The following is an 18893-nucleotide window of genomic DNA, read 5'->3' on the forward strand; positions in this document are numbered from 1 at the left end:
GGAAACCGCACTTCCAGACTGACCTGGAGTGGATGGAAGAGCGGGGGAGACCCGTGGACTGCACAATTGGGAGCCCACTCAACTACAAGTGGGCGAAGTGGACTACTGGGTGTAACCCAAGTATGAGTTTCACTCCTTTCCCACAGGAGAAAACCCCATCGATTCGGAGCTTTTCCAGGCAGGAAATGGACCTGTGATGAGGCTTGGATTCTCCCTTCTCAAGGCTTTTCTCCTAGCCGTGCCGAAGACTTCAGTCAACACTCATGCTTGAAGAAAAGCCAGGACGGTGACTAGCCAAAATGGTGCCTGGGGCCTCTCCCATTCTTGGATTATGGCTGCTTTTCCTTGCAGCAGCAGCAGAGGAAACAGCGTGGCCAGGTGGAAAAACCGTGAGCCTGGGAGTTGGAGGACCTGCGTTCTATTCCTGACTTGGCTACATGTCTGCTGTGTGGCTTTGGGTAAGTCACTTCACTTCTCTGGGACTCAGTTACCTCATCTGTAAAATGGGGGTTGAGACTGTGAGTCCCACGTGGGACAGGGGCTGTGACCAATCTGAATTCCTTGGATCCACCCCTGTGCTTAGTAAGGGCTTAACAAGTACCACAATCATCATTATTATTAATATTATTAATATTAAGATACACGGACCCCTCCTATGACCAGACTCTGGGATCGAGGGACAACCTGTGTGCATCTCCAACCTCCCTCAGGTTTGGCCACCGCATTCGGTCTCATCCCCAGGTCAGACCATTAGTTTCCACTTTACTGCCACTCAATCAATCCATCAGTCAATCGTTTTCATGTATTCATTTATTCATTCATTCAATCGTATTTATTGAGTGCTTACTGTGTGCAGAGCACTGTACTAAGCACTTGGAAAGTACAAGTCGGCAACATATAGAGACGGTCCCTACCCAACATTCATTCATTCATTCATTCAATCGTATTTATTGAGCGCTTACTGTGTGCAGAGCACTGTACTAGGTGCTTGGGAAGTACAAGTTGGCAACATATAGAGACGGTCCCTACCCAACATTCATTCATTCATTCATTCATTCAATCGTATTTATTGAGCGCTTACTGTGTGCAGAGCACTGTACTAGGCGCTTGGGAAGTCCAAGTTGGCAACATATAGAGACGGTCCCTACCCGACAGCGGGCTCACAGTCTAGAAGGGGGAGACAGAGAACAAAACAAAACATATTAACAAAATAAAATAAATAGAATAAATATGTACAAATAAAATAAATAGTATTTATTATGGTATTTGTTAAGCGCTTACTACATGTCAATCAATCAATCATATTTATTGAGCGCTTACTGTATGCAGAGCACTGTACTAAGCGCTTGGGAAGTACAAGTTGGCAACACAGAGAGACGGTCCCTACCCAACAGTGGGCTCACAGTCTAGAATTGGGAGACAGAGAACAAAACAAAACAAAACATATTAACAAAATAAGATACATAGAATAGATATGTACAAGTAAAATAAATAAATAGAGTAATGTCAAGCACTACTCTAAGCGCTGGGGTAGATACAAATTTATCAGGTTGGTCACAGTCCCTGCTCCACCCGGGACTCACAGTCTAAATTGGAGGGAGGAGGATTTAATCCCTATTTTAAACGACGGCATAAAGACATTAAGTCACTTGCCTAAGGTCATACAGAAAACAGATTTGAATCCGGGTCCTCTGACGCCCAGACCTGTGCTTGAAGGGAAAGAGATTTTCCTTGTTTATAAACAGGTGAGGTGGGTCAGGATGGGCAAGGGGGTCTTCATGGCTCGCCCGTTCTTCCTGCTTCTGGAAGCCAGAGGCTTGGCTCCCAGAGCAAAGACCCATCAATCAATCAATCAGTCGTATTTATTGAGCGCTTACTGTGTGCAGAGCACTGTACTAAGCGCTTGGGAAGTACAAGCTGGCAACATACAGAGACGGTCCCTACCCAACAGTGGGCTCACAGTCTAGAAGGGGGAGACAGAGAACAAAACAAAACATATTAACAAAATAAAATAAATAGAATAAATATGTATAAATAAAATAGAGTAATAAATCCATACAAACATATATACATATATACAGGTGCTGTGGGGAAGGGAAGGAGGTAAGGCGGGGGGGGATGGAGAGGGGGAGGAGGGGGAGAGGAAGGAGGGGGCTCAGCCTGGGAAGGCCTCTTGGAGGAGGTGAGCTCTCAGTAGGGCCTTGACGGGAGGAAGAGAGCTGGAGCTTCTAAGGAGGAGTTGGTCGTCGAGGAGAGCTTATCTGCAAGGGGAGATTCGTTCATTCAGTCGCATTTATTGAGCGGTTACTGTGTGCAGAGCACTGTACTAAGTGCTTGGGAAGCACAATTCAGCAATAAAGAGAGACAATCCCTGCTACACCAGAGAGATGTGATTGTAACCCCCCACTACTAGGCTATAAACTCCCTGTGGGCAGGGACTGAGCCTACTAACTCTAGCGTCCTTGGCCAAATGTGTAGTACAGTGCCCTGCCTAGAGTAAGCACTCAGTTGACACTCTTCATTGATTGTCCTGGGCACAGTCAATCAATCAATCAATCAATCAATTGTATTTATTGAGCACTTACTGTGTGCAGAGCACTGTACTAAGCGCTTGGGAAGTCCAAGTTGGCAACATATAGAGACGGTCCCTACCCGACAGTGGGCTCACAGTCTAGAAGGGTCTACAGTGTAGACACTCCTGCCCCGTGGCACCCTGGGAGTTTCCAGTGAGAGAAGTGAGGCCTCCTCCTTCACTAACACAGAAATGCTGAAGCTCACCAGATACGCTTAGTACAGTGCTCTGCACACAGTAAGCGCTCAATAAATACGACTGAATGAGTGAATACCAAATGGAGGGAGAAACGTCCTTGTCTCCTGGTGCCTGGAGAAGAAATAATCCCAACTCCCGGCCTCTGCTGGGTGGGATCGGATGACGAACCGGAGAAGAGTGAGTCACGGAGAGGAGAAGAAGCAGAGGAGGGAGACCAGCGGCAGCACCCTGCTATTTCTGGCTCCCGACCGTTCTCTCCCCCTCCTCTCTGCAGCACGTTGGCTTCTTGCCTCTGCAGCGATGAGGGCAGACTCACTTCCTAGAGGGCAAGGTCGCTCGATAGTTCAGCCTGGAGTCTACAAGGGGATGGTCCCCGGGCCCACTGCCAAGCGGAGGCCACTGTCAGGAGAGAAATGATGTCTGTTTTCCCCATTAAACTGTGAGTTCCTCGAGGGCAGGGATCCTGTCTATTTTTTTATGGTATTTATTAAGGGCTTACTAAGTGCCAGGCACTGTACTAAGCCCTGGGGTCTTGCCATCGTTTCTGACTCATAGCGACATCACGGACGCATCTCTCCCAGAACGTCCCGCTCTGCCTCTGCAATCGTTCTGGTAGTGGATCCATAGAGTTGGTAAAAATCAAGAAGTGATTAACCATTGCCTCTTTTCCCGCAGTAAACTTGAGTCTCCACCCTCGACTCTCTCCCGTGACCCTGCTGCCCAGCATGGGTGAGTTTTGGCTTGTAGCAGATTGTCTTCCACTCACCAGCCACTGCCCAAGCTAGGAATGGAATGGATACGCCTCTGCTTCACTCTTCCTCCCACTGCCGAGACTGGTAGAGGACTGGAAACTCTCCAGGTGTGACCCTGAAGCACTGGGGTAGGTACACGCTAATCAGGTTGGATACAATCCGTGTCCCACATAAAGCTCACAGTCTTAATCCCCATTTTACAGCTGAGGTAACTAAGGCCCAGAGAAGTGACGTGAAGTGAAGTGACTTGCCTAAAGTCACAGAGCAGATGTGGAGGAGCTGGAATAAGAATCCAGGCCCGAATTCTATCCATTAGGCGATGCTGCTTCTCTAACTACTAACTCTGTTGAACTCTCCCAAGTGCTTAGTACATAGCTCTGCCCACACAACAGGAGCGCTCAATAAATACTATTGATCAGGTCACTGGCTCCCTGGCAATTTTCAAGGAAAAATTACATCCTCTTTGAAGGTCTTAAGCAATAATCATAATTGTGGTATTGTTAAGCACTTACTATGGGCCAAGCACTGTAATAATAATAATAATAATTTTGGTATTTGTTAAGCGCTTACTATGTGCAAAGCACTGTTCTAAGCGCTGGGGAGGATACAAGGTGATCAGGTTGTCCCATGTGGGGCTCACAATCTTAATCCCCATTTTACAGATGAGGTCACTGAGGCACAGAGAACTTAAGTGACTTGCCCAAAGTCACACAGATGATAAGCGGCAGAGCTGAGATTTGAACCCATGACCTCTGACTCCTAATAATAATAATAATAATGATGGTATTTGTTAAGCGCTTACTATGTGCAAAGCACTGTTCTAAGCGCTGGGGGATACAAGGTGATGAGATTGTCCCACATGGGGCTCACCGTTTTAATCCCCATTTTCCAGATGAGGTAACCGAGGCACAGAGAAGTTAAGTGGCTTGCCCAAGGTCACACAGCTGACAAGTGGCGGGGCTGGAATTCGAACCCATGACCTCTGACTCCCAAGCCCGTGCTCTTTCAACTGAGCCACGCTGCTTCACTGTACTAAGCACTGGGGCGGTTACAAGCAAATCAGGTTGACCACAATCCCTGTCCCACATGGGGCTCACAGTCTGAAGTGGGAGAATGAGGAGGAAAACTTCAGGTTCTGGAGACTCCCTTAGCTTCCCTGAATGAAGCCTAAAATTGGACAAATATACACCTGTATATATGTATATATGTTTGTACGTATTTATTACTCTATTTTATTTGTACATATTTATTCTATTTATTTTATTTTGTTGATATGTTTTGTTTTGTTCTCTGTCTCCCCCCTTCTAGACTGTGAGCCCACTGTTGGGTAGGGACCGTCTCTAGATGTTGCCACCTTGTACTTCCCAAGCGCTTAGTACAGTGCTCTGCACACAGTAAGCGCTCAATAAATACGATTGAGTGAATGAATGAATGAATGAACAAAGTGCTTGGTACTTAATTTGGTTTTACCATTCCCTCAGGGAGGGGAGCTATTACCCCTCCGGCAACTTCTGAATTTTTCTCTTCTCTCTTTCTCTCTGTGTGGGCCTACCTTGAGTAACTGTCACGCTCCTATGTCCACTGACTCCATTTTATTGTACGCTCCCAAGTGCTTAGTACAGTTCTCTGCACTCAGCAAGCGCTCAATAAATAGCATTGATGGACTGAATGACTCCCTCTCGCTAACCCAGTTTCCATAGCATGCGACCGCTCCCCACGCCCTGAACACAGCCAGAGGAAAGGTAAGCAGTGAGCTTTGACCAAAATTCTCCTCATCTCCAGTTTCACAGACTCTTAGAACAGGAAGATAACTGAATGTAAATGCACCAACACAGTGCTTTAATAATAATAGTATTTGTTAAACACTTACTATGTGACAAGCACTGTATTAAGCATTGGGCTAGATATAAGAACTGTATCTTGCAGTGAGGGGTTAGGTTTGGACCCTTATAGTCCCTTTTAGACTGTGAGCCCATTGTTGGGCAGGGACCATCTCCACATGTTGCCCATTTGTACTTCCCAAGCGCTTAGTACAGTGCTCTGCACACAGTAAGCACTCAATAAATACGACTGAATACGAGTCAATCAGATCAGACACAGCCCCTGTCTCATGTGGGCTCCCAGGCTAAGAGGAAGGGAAAACAGGTTTTTAATGCCCATTTTGCAAATGAGGAAACTGAGGTCCAGAGAAGTGAAGTGACTTGCCTAAGGTTACACGGCAGATAGGTGGCAGAGGCAGGATTAGAACCCAGGTCCTCTGGCTCCCAGGACTGGGCTCTTTCCATTAATCCAGGCTGCTAGGAGTACGGAGCCCCAGAAACGGAAAGCTTGTTCCATAGTCATCCCAACAGTTGAAGTTTTTCAAAAGGCTGAGTCAAGCTGTCCTGCTGCGATTTTAAGCACTTAGTACAGTGCTCTGCACACAGTAAGCACTCAATAAATACGATTGATTGATTGGTTCGGAGAACTTTGGTAGCTGTGATTCAGGTTGAATGGAATTGAATTATATACAATTGCGGCTGCAGTTCTTTCTTCTGCTTCTTGCATTTCTCTGTCTCTCCCATTGTATTGAACGCTTCTTGTAGGCAGGGAATGTGTTTCAGACTTTTCCCAATCCCACTGTACCCAGGGGGTGCTCTGTCAATCAATCAACGGTATTTACTGAACGCTTACAGTGGGCAGAGACCCGTGCTAAGCCCTTGGGAGAGTACACTACAAGAGAATTAGTAGACACGCGTTCCCTGCCCATAATGAGCGTATGGGTAAGAGGAGCTTATAGTCTAGAGGGGTAGACATGTTGCCTTTCTAAAATGAGCTTACAGTCTTGAATACCACATTTATTTCTCCTTCCATTATCAATCAATGGTATTTATCGAGCACTTATTTTGTGCAGAGCACTGCATTAAGTGCTTGGGAGAGGGCAATACAATAGAGCTTTTTTATTTTACTTTATTACTTTTATTTTACTTTTTTGTTTACCTCTTCACCTTTTCCCTTTTCCTTCTGTTTGTCTTCTATTCTGTATCTGTCTTCCCCATTCTATTCTAGGAGAGGGATCATGTCTTCTACAGTAGTCTCCCAAGGACTGAGAACAAAAGAATATTGATTGCTAAATGAGTCCCCGGATGACCAGACAGGACCACAGACAACAAAATCCAAGGATGAAGTCCGTCTTCTGGCACTGAGGAGATGCTGACAGCAGCACGATTAAACTGGGTGGGAGAGGGGAGGAAAACAGGGGTCTGCAGGTTACCCAAACAGCTAAAAGCCAGACATTCAATCATTTATTGAGCGCTTATTGTGTGTAGACCACTGTGCTGAGTGCTCGGGAAAGTACACTGTAACAATATAAAAGTGAGAGGGTGGAAGTGAGAAATGGAAAGCAAGGAGGACAGAGGAAATGTTCTAAGAAAACAGTAAAAGAAAACCTCAGAACATGCTGAATCCCAGTTGTAAGCTGGGAGTCAACTGCTGCATAGAGTCTAGCACAGAGTCTAGCATCTAGCATAGAGTCTAGAGCCTAGCAGCAAACAACAAACACAGCAACACAACAGGAAGCAGTCTCTGAACGTACCCAATATGACGAGACTTTGCCTTTTCAGTCCCTTACAACCTAGAGGTGAATTTTAGTCAGCAGAGACTTCTTCTATAAGGACTTCTACAAGAGACGTCTTCTATAAGGACAACTATAAATGTAGTTGTAGCAAGGAACTATTATCACTTATACCTTAAACTGTCCCACTAACCACACTTGCTTTTTTCTCCCCCCGTGCTTAGCACAGTGTTTGAAGCATGGTAAGCACTTAATAGATACCACAGATGCTGTCATGAGAGGAACTGGAGCTTTCGGGAAAGAAAGGCACCACAGTAGAGTGAAAGAGAGAGAAGCAGCATGACATAGGAGAAAAAGCACAGGCCTAAGAGTCAGGGACCTGGGTTCTAATTCCAACTCTGCCACTTATCTGCTTTGTGACCTCGGGCAAGTCATTTAACTTCTCTGTGCCTCAGTTCCTTCTTCTGCAAAAAGGAAATGAAAACTGTGAGCCCTGTTTGGGACAGGGATTGTGTCCAACCTGATCAACTTGTATCTACCCCTGGGCTTAGTACAGTGCCTGGCACATAGTAAATGCTTAACAAATACCATAATAATTGCAATAATAATTATTGTTAGTAGCACATGTCATTAAAAATATATATAAAAAAAGAATGCCACTGCAGTCCCATGCCTTGCTTCCTGCTTGAATAGAGTTTGCATAGCCCAGGTAGAACTGTAAAATGTGGAATTTTTTCCGCTCCCTCATTGAGGGCGGGGAAGGAGGAGGCAGAAGGGAGGATGGCACCCAGATGCTACTCTGGCATTTTATCTTTGATGACTCACAGTTGTTTTTATGTTTAATTCCCCCATCCTCCGGCTGTAACCCCATTATGAGGAAAGACTGTCTTCCAATTATTCCAATCCTAGGCATTTACTACCTCCTGTAATAATAATAATAATTATGGTATTTGTTCAGTGCTTATGACGTGTCAGGCCTTGTTCTAAGCGCTGGACACAGCACTGAACTAAGCACTTGACAGAGTTTGCTAGAGTTAGTAGTAATGATCTCTGCTCTCAGAGAGCAGCAGCCTGGCCTAGTGGATAGAGCCCGAGCGTAGGAGTCAGAAGGACCTGGGTTCTAATCTCCGCTCCGCTTCTTGTTAGCTCCGTGACTTGTACAATTTCTTAACTTCTCTGTACTAGTTACCTCAACTGTAGACTGTAAGCTCGTTGTGGGCATGGAATGTATCTGTTTATTGCTATACTGTACTCTCCCAGATGCTTAGTACAGTGCTCTGCACACAGTAAGCGCTCAAATACAATTGAATGAATAACAAGGGAATTAAAACTTTGCACTCCATGTCCAACCTGATTAGCTTGTATCTATCCCAGTGCTTGGTACAGTGTCTGGCACATAGTAAGAGCTTAAAAAATATCATAAGAAAAAAAGAGCTTGCAGTTTAGCAGGGGAGATGGATTGTCAAGTAATCTAGAGCTAGGAAGCAGTAAAATAGAGTATTTGAGATAGGTCTCTCAAATAGATCTAGTCCCAAACACTTGGTGTGACAGTCTGCAAAAAGAAAATGATCAATAAATGTTAGCAATGGAAAAAAAAAGAATAACCAACAAAGACTCCACTTTGGTTGCTTTGCTCTGTCCTCAACTCGAATGAGTAAATCCCTAGTTTAAAGGGACTGGCTTACCTATGTGGCATAGAGACTGTTGGTCTGAGCTTTGGACCTTGCATAGTTTTTCCTTTACAATAGCCCCCTAAAGATTCTTCCTCTTAGGCATGTTGTGTTGTAATCTCCCAACTGCTTAGTACTGTGCTCTGCACACAGTAAGCTCTCAACAAATACCATTGATTGATAAAAAAAAAACTGGAGAAATATTTATGTTGTCCCATTACATCCTTCTCCTCCCACTTGAGTGGGGACCAGGCCTGCAGATCTTTGCTGAAAGAAGGGGATGTTGAAACACAGTTTGTCAGGGATTTTGTCTCCCCCTCTAGACTGGAAGCTCATTGTGGGCAGGGAATGGGTCTGTTATACTGTTATAGTGTATTCTCCCAAGTGCTTAGTACAGTGCTCTGCAAACACTAAGCATTCAATAAATATAATTGGCTGATAAACTGACAAGTTTAATAAGATAGAACCCAAACACCATTCCAGGTGGGTTCCCACATCTGGACACGCAGGAGCCAAACCTCCCTGTTGCCCTCTCCTCAACCCATTACACCGCTTATGCTGACCCCCAAAATGTCCTCGGCAAACGTCCTTCTAAACTTGATGACATATTTATGAAGGAAAACGTCCTTGCTTTCTGTAGAATCTCTTCACTTCAATCAATCCTGTTGTCCCTCTTAGACGGTGAGCCCCATGTGGGACAAGAACAGTGTCCTACCTAGTTAATTTGTATCTACTCCAGAAATTGGAATAGTACTTGACAGAGTAACCACTTAATAAATAATAATGGCATTTATTTACTGCTTAATGACTGTAGAGCACTGTATTAAGTGGAAAGAGCAAAGTCATTTCACTTCTTATGCCTCAGTTCTCTCATCTGTAAAATGGGAATAAGAGTGTGAGCCATTTAGGAAAGGGACTGTATTCAACCTGATTAACTTGAATCTACCTCAGTGCATAGAATAGTGCTTGGCATTCATTCATTCAGTCATTCAGTCGTACTTATTCATCAATCGTATTTATTGAGCGCTAACTATGTGCACAGCACTGTACTAAGCGCTTGGGAAGTACAAATTGGCAACATATAGAGACAGTCCCTACCCAACATTGGGCTCACAGTCTAAAAACTGTACTTATTGAGCACTTATTGTGTGCAGAGCACTGTACTAAGTGCTTGGGAGAGTCCAATTCAGCAACAGATGGAGACAATCTCTCCCCAACAGCGGGCTCACAGTCTAGAAGGTGGAGACAGACAACAAAACAAGTAGACAGGCATCATTAGCATCACATAGTAAGCACTTAAAAAAGTGCCATTATTATTATTACTATTATTATTATTATTGCTAAACACTTTCTCAGCAAAGTGAAGCCTGAGGAAGGGGATCGGCAAATTTCTTTTTCCTTTGCTCATCCCAAGTCCTCGGCGTCTCCTTCGACGTGTCCAGGGTTCTAGGCAATGACTAGGTTGGGGGGGGGGGGGGGGGGCGGGGGGGGGGCGGGGTCTGAGGTTCTTGTCCATAATAAGGAAGTCTTCTTAGTGACCTTCCCAGGATCACTGGGCTACAACTTTTCCTCTTCCTCTCACCTGCTCTCCGAGGTCTCCTGGGCATACAGCGTCACCATATCACAGTGGCTTTGCTTTTCAAGGAATCAGGACAAACAGAAACATCTGAACTACAGAGCTTTGTAGAGTCACTGATTCAATCATATTTTAGCGCCCACTTTCTAGACTGTGAGCCCACTGTTGGGTAGGGACTGTCTCTATATGTTGCCAACTTGAACTTCCCAAGCGCTTAGTACAGTGCTCTGCACGCAGTAAGCGCTCAATAAATACGATTGAATGAATGAATGAATGAGCGCTTACTGGGTTCAAAACACTGTTTTACGCATTTGGGAGAGTACAGTAGAACAATAAACAGACACATTCCCTGCCCACAATGAACTTATAATAATAATGATGGCATTTATTAAGCACTTACTATGTGCAAAGCACTGTTCTAAGTGCTGGGGAGGTTACAAGGTGATCAGGTTGTCCCATGGAGGGCTCACAGTCTTAATCCCCATCGTACAGATGACGTAACTGAGGCACGGAGAAGTTAAGTGGCTTGCCCAAAGTCACACGGCTGACAATTGGCGGAGCTGGGATTTGAACCCATGACCTCTGACTCCAAAGCCCGGGCTCTTTCCACTGCACCACGCTGCTTCTCTACAAGCAGCTTCTCTGCTTCTTTATGGTCTAGAGGGGGAGAGTCAAGCTAGATGAGACTCCTAATGTCCATCCTCCTGCCTCTGGGCAGGTTCTCCCCTTCTAGACCATGAGCTTGCTATGGGCAGGGAATGTGTCTGCTAATCCTGTTGTATTGTTCTCTCCCACGCACTTAGTTTGGTGCTCTGCACATAGTAAGTGTTCAATAGATATCACTGATGGATTGATTAAGACCACAGATGAAGGGGATGTCACTCCGATCCTGTCCACCTCTAGGGCAGGAAGCCTCGCGTTCCATGTTGATAACCCACTCCAAAGGCTCCCAGATCTATTTACAGAAACTCTGGGGAACAAAACAAACAAACAGATGTTTCCCTTTTCTTATAGACTATAGATTTTTTCCCTTTGAGACACAGAAGAGTCACGAAAATCACCCACGGGTGCTGAGTTTAATTAGCAAACCAGAATTATTTACTCTCAGACCACACTTCTGCCTTCCCTGTGCTTCCCAGGTGCTGGGGATGGCTTGATAAACCAGGCCTGAAAAGGATCTCATTTCTGGGTCTCATGACTTAACCTAGCAGATGGAGGGATGATTTCCCCTTGGTATTAATGAGAGTAAATGGAAAAGAGCTTTTACGAGTCAATCAATTTTAATTTTTGAGTGCTTACTGGGTGCAGAGCACTGTCCTAGGTGCTTTGGAGAAGCAGCGTGGCTCAGTGAAAACAGCCTGGGCTTTGGAGCCAGAGGTCATGGGTTCAAATCCTGGCTCCGCCAATTGCCAGCTGAGTGACTTTGGGCAAGACACTTAACTTCTCTGTGCCTCAGTTACCTCATCTGTAAAATGGGGATGAAGACTGTGAGCCCCCGGTGGGACAACCTGATCACCTTGTAACCTCCCCAGCGCTTAGAACAGTGCTTTGCACATAGTAAGCGCTTAACAAATGCTATCATTATTATTACAATATAACAATGAACTGACATATTCCCTGCTCACAACGAGCTTACAGTCTAGACAGGTAGAAAGCCGAGAGTATACCGACTTCTAGAACGTGATGTTGCTTCACTCAAAGTCTCCCCTTCCCTGTGAGTATCTAAATGTCATCCTTTCTGGAGTGGGAGGGATATTCATGCTTAATTCTTCTAGGCTCCAGGAAACTGGTTTGTATTGCAGCAGGAGGGATCTGGGTTAGACAAAGAGACCCCAAAATGGGTAAATGGGAGAGATTATGCACTCCTCTACTCTGGAGGATGTTAAAACCACATTCTCAAAAGCCTGGGTTGGGTTCAGGGTGGTTCTGCCTGGGGACAGGGGATTGGATTCAGTGATTTTCCTTAGGCCACAAAAGTCTCTACTGTAGAAGAAGAGACAATCTAGAAAGAGGTTCTATGCATTATTTGCCCTGAGGAGCTGAAGACCCTTCAATCAATCAATCAATGGTATTTATAGAGTGCTTACTGCGTGCAGAGCACTGTACTAAGTACTTGGGAGAGCACAGTACAACAGAGTTGGTAGACACATTCTCTGACCACAAACAAGCTTACTGTCTACAGGGGCTTTTTTAATTGTATTTTTACATCTGTTACTATGCATCAAACACTTTCCTAAGAGCTGGGGTAGATACAAGTGAATTAGGTTGGACACAGTCCCTGTCCCATGTGGGGCTCACCGTCTAAGTAGGAGGGAGAACAGGAGAAATGAGGCACAGAAAAGTGAAGTGACTTGCCCAAGGTCACCCAGCAAGCATTTGGCAGATCCAGGATTAGAACCCAGGTCCTCCGACTCCCAGCCCCACACTAGACCAAGCTGCTTCTCGGTGTTTCTGCCTGTCCTGGGAGGGATCGTTCTTCGTTTTCCACAGAAAGGGAATGAGTTTAACCCGGATCACAGAGCACACTTGTGTCTGAGCCAGGCCCCGGATGCTGCTTTCTGAGCTGGTGTTCCCTGACCTGGCTTTGCCCTGCCTCAGACGAGGATGCCCCAAGCAAGAGGGAGGTCGTCAGCTGGAGGGGAGGGGGAAGAAGAGTGAGAGAGAGTGAAAGAGAGAGAGAAACAGAGAGAGAGAGAGAGAGAGAGTGTCCCGTCCATCCCAGGACGAGTCTGTGAACTTTTTCTATACCATCCATCAGTCTGGCAAAAAAGCTTCTCTGCTGGGGAATGATGATCTCCATGAGGAATTAATTGGCAGAGAATTCTGCTGAATTTCCTTGCCAACTTGATGGATGCGCAGTGGTGGAAACCAATATAAATTGAGGATAAACGGTTAACAGCAACCCCCCCGCCCCGAGTGCGTATTTTTGGCTTATTACTCCCATTATTGTCATTATTGGGTGCCTGGCGGAGGTGGCAAGTAGAGGGGGACTGAGATGAGGGGGTTGGGGGGTGGGTGGGAGGGGAGAGAGCATGGCAGCATGGCAGGCGTTCCCTTTCCAAGCACAGTTCTATCTGCCCAGGCCTGGTTTGGAACACAATGGATCTCCCCATGCAGATGGGGTTTTGTCCTTGATAACCCACCAACCTTCTTCCCTAGTACTTACCAAGGGAACAGCAGTAGCCTAAAGAAGCTCTCTGTGCCTCAGTTTCCTCATTTTATGGTATCTGTTAAGTACTTACTGGGTGCCCTTCACTTTACTAAGCACTGGAGTAGATACAAGATAATATGTTGCCGATTTGTACTTCCCAAGCGCTTAGTACAGTGCTCTGCACACAGAGAAGCAGAGTGGCTAGAGAAGCAGAGTGGCTCAATGGAAAGAGCCCGGGCTTTGGAGTCAGAGGTCGTGGGTTCAAACCCCAGCTCTACCAATTGTCAGCTGTGTGACTTTGGGCAAGTCACTTAACTTCTCTGGGCCTCAGTTCCCTCATCTGGAAAATGGGGATTAAGACTGTGAGCCCCCAGTGGGACAACCTGATCACCTTGTAACCTCCCCAGAGCTTAGAACAGTGCTTTGCACATAGTAAGTGCTTAACAAATGCCATCATTATTATTATTAAGGGCTCAATAAATACGATTGAATAAATGAATGAATGAATACGAGATAATCAGTTTGGACACAATCCATGTCCCACATGGGGCTCACAGCCTTAATCCCCATTTTACAGATGAGGGAACTGAGGCGCAGAGAAGTGAAGTGACTTGCCCAAGATCACACAGCAGACAAGTGGCAGAGCCAAGATTAGAACCCAGGTTCTCTGACCCCCAGGCCGAGGCTCTTCCCACTAGGCCACACTGCTTCTCCTCATCTGTAAAAGGGGGTTTAATATTTGTCCTCCCTCCCGTTCATTCATTCATTCATTCAATCGTATTTATTGAGTGCTTACTGTGTGCAGAGCACTGCACTAAGCGCTTGGGAAGCACAAGTTGGCAACGTATAGAGACGGACCCTACCCAACAGCAGGCTCACAGTCTAGAAGACTGTGAGCCCCATGTATGACAGAGACTGGTTCCTGATTATCTTGTTTCTGCGCCAGCGCTTAATACGGGGTTTGGCAAAGATTAATCGCTTAACAAATGCTACTTAAAAGAAATTCAGCATTTTTTTTTCAAATTCATCATCTCCGTTAAATATTCACTAAGCATCTTTGGGGTGCTTGGGGAACATATTAAAAATAGACAGAGTCCTGGCCCTTAAGAAGACAGACAAGCATTGAAACCACAAAGAATTAGGCCTCGGATTGTGCTAAAAGATTGGAAAGTAGATATGGTGGAGCAGGGAGAGCTTCCTGGAGGGGGTGGGCCTTCCATGGAGGGCCAAGGTGTGCCCCCTGAAAATCCAGGGGCTGGAGTATCCTGGGGTCACGATGCCAGCACTTAGAACAGTGCTTTGCATATAGTAAGCACTTAATAAATGCCATTTTTTTATGATTTTGCCTATAATAGGTCCCCCTCACCTCCCCGAGGACTCTTGGCCACAAACTAGTGAGCTCCCAGGACTGTGCCCGAGGTCATTGGCCACCTTGCTGGCAGTGTGTACTGAAGTGGGTGGCATCCTGACAGAGTGTGGGTCTGTTCCACAGCCACACAGGCTGGGGAAAGTTGGCTCAAACTCAGAAATCTTGACTTTCTCCCTCCTACTCTAACTACCTGCTGCCACCACCCCGACACGCCGGCCGATGCGATCTTTGCTCACCGGAACTACTTCATTCCTGCGGTTTTGTCGACCACATTTTCTAGCTTCTGATCTTGTGGGCAGCTGACAGATCCTGGAGCAGAGAGCAAAATGCCTTTCGGAGAGCCAGTAATCCTAGCAGGCCCAGTGAGCAGCAATGAAATGCTGGATGGGGCCTCCATAAGCCACAGCCCAGGGGAGAGCCACTGGCTTTTCTCCCTTAAGTCACCCCAAATCCGCAGCTCTAGCGCGACAGGGATCACCTTGGACTAATTCAGCCTTGAAAATAAGTGCCTCAAATCTATAAAGTCCCCTCTGCACATTTCAGCCTGCCCTACCTCCAGAAAGCAGCACTGAAATCGACGGGGTAATTATAATAATACTGATAATAGTGATAATATTTGAGCACTTACTATAAGTCTAGCACCACTCTAAGCATTGGGAAAGATATAACTAGATCAGACACAGTCCCTGTCCTACATAGGGCTCACAATCTAATAGGGCAGAGAACAGGTCCGGAATCCCCGTTTTGCAGATGAGGTAACTGAGGGACAGAAGAATTAAGTGACTTGTCCAAGGTCTCATAGCAGGTAAGCGGTAGAGCTCGAATTGGAACCCAGATCCTCTTTCCCACAAGGTCACGGTGCTCCTCAACAGCTCAGGGGAGAGCCTCTGGCAAACAAATGCCATAAGTGACCCCAAATCCACAGCTGTAGCACAACACAGTGTGCCTTGGATTAATTCAACTTTGAAAATAAGTGCCCCAAACCTACACAAACCTCCTCTACACAGCTCACCTTGGACCGACTCAGCCTCGGAAGGGCCTCAAATCGTCAAAGCTTCCTCTACAGACGTCAGCCCTACCCCGATCTATCCCCGGGGGTTCACGGGGGGTAAAATGGACTATTCATTTCTACTCCTCAGACTTCAATCTCCACCTCTCTTTCGGAGGCCAAGGGCCATTTTCCAGAATTGGCTGAAGTCAAATCAGGAACAGATCAAGGGACAGAGACTCAGGCCTTCTTGTTTCTTTAAAGTCCTTATTAAACTAGTCTACTATTTCCCCTATCAATCTATCAGTCCTATTTAGTGAGTGCTTACTGCATGCAGAGCGCTGTACTAAGGGCTTGGGAGAGTACGATACGACAACAGAAACATTCCTTGCCCACAGTGAGTTTACAGTCTGTCATTGAAATAAATGACAGACTGTAAGTTGATTGTCTTCCCCTGTAGACTGGAAACTTCTCGTGGGCAGGGATCACATCTCCCAACTCAACTGTATTTCCCCTGGCGCTTAGAACAGTGCTCTGCACACAGAAAGTGCTCAATAAATGCCACTGATTGACTGATTAACCTTCTTAGGACCAGGATATCCAGCTTACTAAATATAACAATTGTGGTGTCTGTTAAGTGCTTACAATGTGTCAAGGACTCTACTAAGAGTTGAGGTAGATACAGCATAATCAGTTTCCACATGGGGCTCACAGTCAAAATAATAATAATAATAATAATAATAATAATGTAGATAAGATAATAATGATGTATAATAATGATGTAATAATAATAATGATGTAGATATGGGGCTCATAGTCAAAATAATAACAATAATAATGATGTAGATAATAATAGTGGTAGTTAAACACCTACTATGTACCAAGCATGGTGCTAAACGCTGGGATAGATACAAGATAATCAGTTTCCATATGGGGCTCACAGTCAAAATAATAATAATAATAATAATAATAATGATGTAGATAAGATAATAATGATGTAATAATAATAATGATGTAGATATGGGGCTCACAGTCAAAATAATAATAATAATGATGTAGATAATAATAGTGGTAGTTAAACACCTACTATGTACCAAGCACTGTGCTAAGCGCAGGGGTAAATACAAGATAATCAGGTCCCACATGAGGCTCACAGTTAAATAATAATGATGATGATGCTTGTGATAATAATAGTGGTAGTTGCAAAGCTCTTATTATGTACCAAGCACTGTACGAAGCACTGAGGTGGATACAAGAAAATCAGATCACAGTCTAAATAATAATAATGATGATGATAATAATAGTGGCAGTTTTCAAGTACTTAGTACAGTGCTCTGCATATAGTAAGCACTCAATAAATACCACTAATTGATTGATTAGGTGTTAGTGTTTATCCTGTGTCAAGCACCATTCGAAACACAGAGATTAGCCAATCGTATTTATTGAGCACTTACTGTGTGCAGAGCACTGTACTAAGCACTTGAGAGAGTACAATATAACAATAAACAGACACATTCCCTGCCCACAACGAACTTACAGTCTAGACTTCAGTGTAGACAGAGTCTCAGGTTCCCGAGGGCCTAGAACTGGGCCTCCTGGCTTTGAGAAGCAGCGTGGCTCAATGGAAAGAGCCCGGGCTTTGGAGTCAAACAGAGGTCATGGGTTCAAATCCTGGCTCTGTCAATTGTCAGCTGTGTGACTTTGGGCAAGTCAGTTAACTTCTCTGGGTCTCAGTTACCTCATCTGTAAAATGGGGATTAAAGACTGTGAGCCCCCCATGAGACAACCTGATCCCCTTGTAACCTCCCCAGCGCTTAGAACAGTGCTTTGCACATAGTAAGCACTTAATAAATGTCATTATTATTGTTAGTATTATTAAGTCAAGAGTCTCAGGAGCTGTCCCTTTCTCATTCCAAGCCAGGTACCTCAATCCTCGGAGCTGATGATGGTGATGCCTGGAAAAACTAGTGTCCTTCTTACTACTTCTTTTCCCTTTCCCCTGCTGTTTTTTAATAGCCCACTGAAATTCAGATAACGGGGCTGACAAACAAGATTTTTTTATGGTATTTGTTAAGCGCTTACTACGTGCCAGGCACTGAACTAACCAGTGGGGTAGACACAAGCTAATCGGGTTGGATTCGGTCCCTGTCCCACGTGGAGCTCCCAGTCTTAATCCCCATTCTACAGATGAGGTAACCGAGGCATAGAGGAGTGCAGTGACTTGTCCAAGATCACACACACACACACACAGCAGACAAGTGGCAGAACCAGGACTAGAACCCAGGTCCTTCTGCTTCCCAGGCCATGCTCTATCCGCTAGGCCACACTGCTACTCAATTATTCACATATCTATAAGTTATTTATTTATACTAATGTCTGTCTCCCCCCCTAGACTGTAAGCTCATCTCACAGGTGACTCTCCCTGTTTCTTAACTCAAGGAACCAAAGGAGAACTCAATAAAGTAGGTGTACGATGAATGCTACTGATTGATGATAAATGAATTAATGTCCACTGCCCAGGTCAGAGATTGGAGAAAGACTTGGGCCTTTGCAGCTAGTCATCCAAAAAAGGAAACCAGGAACAGTAGTATTCATTCATTCAATTGTACTGAGCACTTATTGTGTGCAGAACACTGTACTAAGCACTTGGGAAAGTACAGTACTACAATAAACAGTGGCATTTCCTGTAGTAGCAGTAGTAATATTGTTGTTATTGTTATATGTTGCCAATTAGTACTTCCCAAGTGCTTAGTACAGTGCTCTGCACACAGTAAGCACTCAAAAAATATAATTGAATGAATGAATGCACTGAATTAGGTACTTGGGAAGTACAGAAAAAGAAAGGACATGTTCCCAGCCTACAGGAAATTTCCATTCTAACAGGGGAGACAGACATTAAAATATATTCTCTACTTAAGGACCAGGAAAAGAGCAGGTCCTGAACCCAAAAACGATTTTGACACTATCCCTATTAAATAATTAATTTGTTTCTCTACATGAGACACGTCTGTCAGACTTGTGCCTGTCTGGACTTTTTATGTTTGTCCATATCGATGTGTCTTTG

At 45.0% G+C, this 18893-nt stretch overlaps 1 protein-coding gene and 1 non-coding gene across 2 annotated transcripts in view; both read right to left on the reverse strand.

The window, feature by feature from the left end:
• Positions 1-18893, reverse strand: part of KCNB1 (potassium voltage-gated channel subfamily B member 1) — a 191823-nt gene that overhangs the window by 102768 nt on the left and 70162 nt on the right. The gene's annotated exons all lie outside the window — the stretch shown is intronic.
• Positions 3510-3646, reverse strand: LOC119931893. Its single transcript, XR_005452196.1, has one exon. It is a non-coding gene; the product is annotated as a small nucleolar RNA SNORA7 (small nucleolar RNA).

The sequence above is a fragment of the Tachyglossus aculeatus genome, chromosome 8, assembly GCF_015852505.1.
Source record: "Tachyglossus aculeatus isolate mTacAcu1 chromosome 8, mTacAcu1.pri, whole genome shotgun sequence".
Lineage (NCBI taxonomy): Eukaryota > Metazoa > Chordata > Mammalia > Monotremata > Tachyglossidae > Tachyglossus > Tachyglossus aculeatus.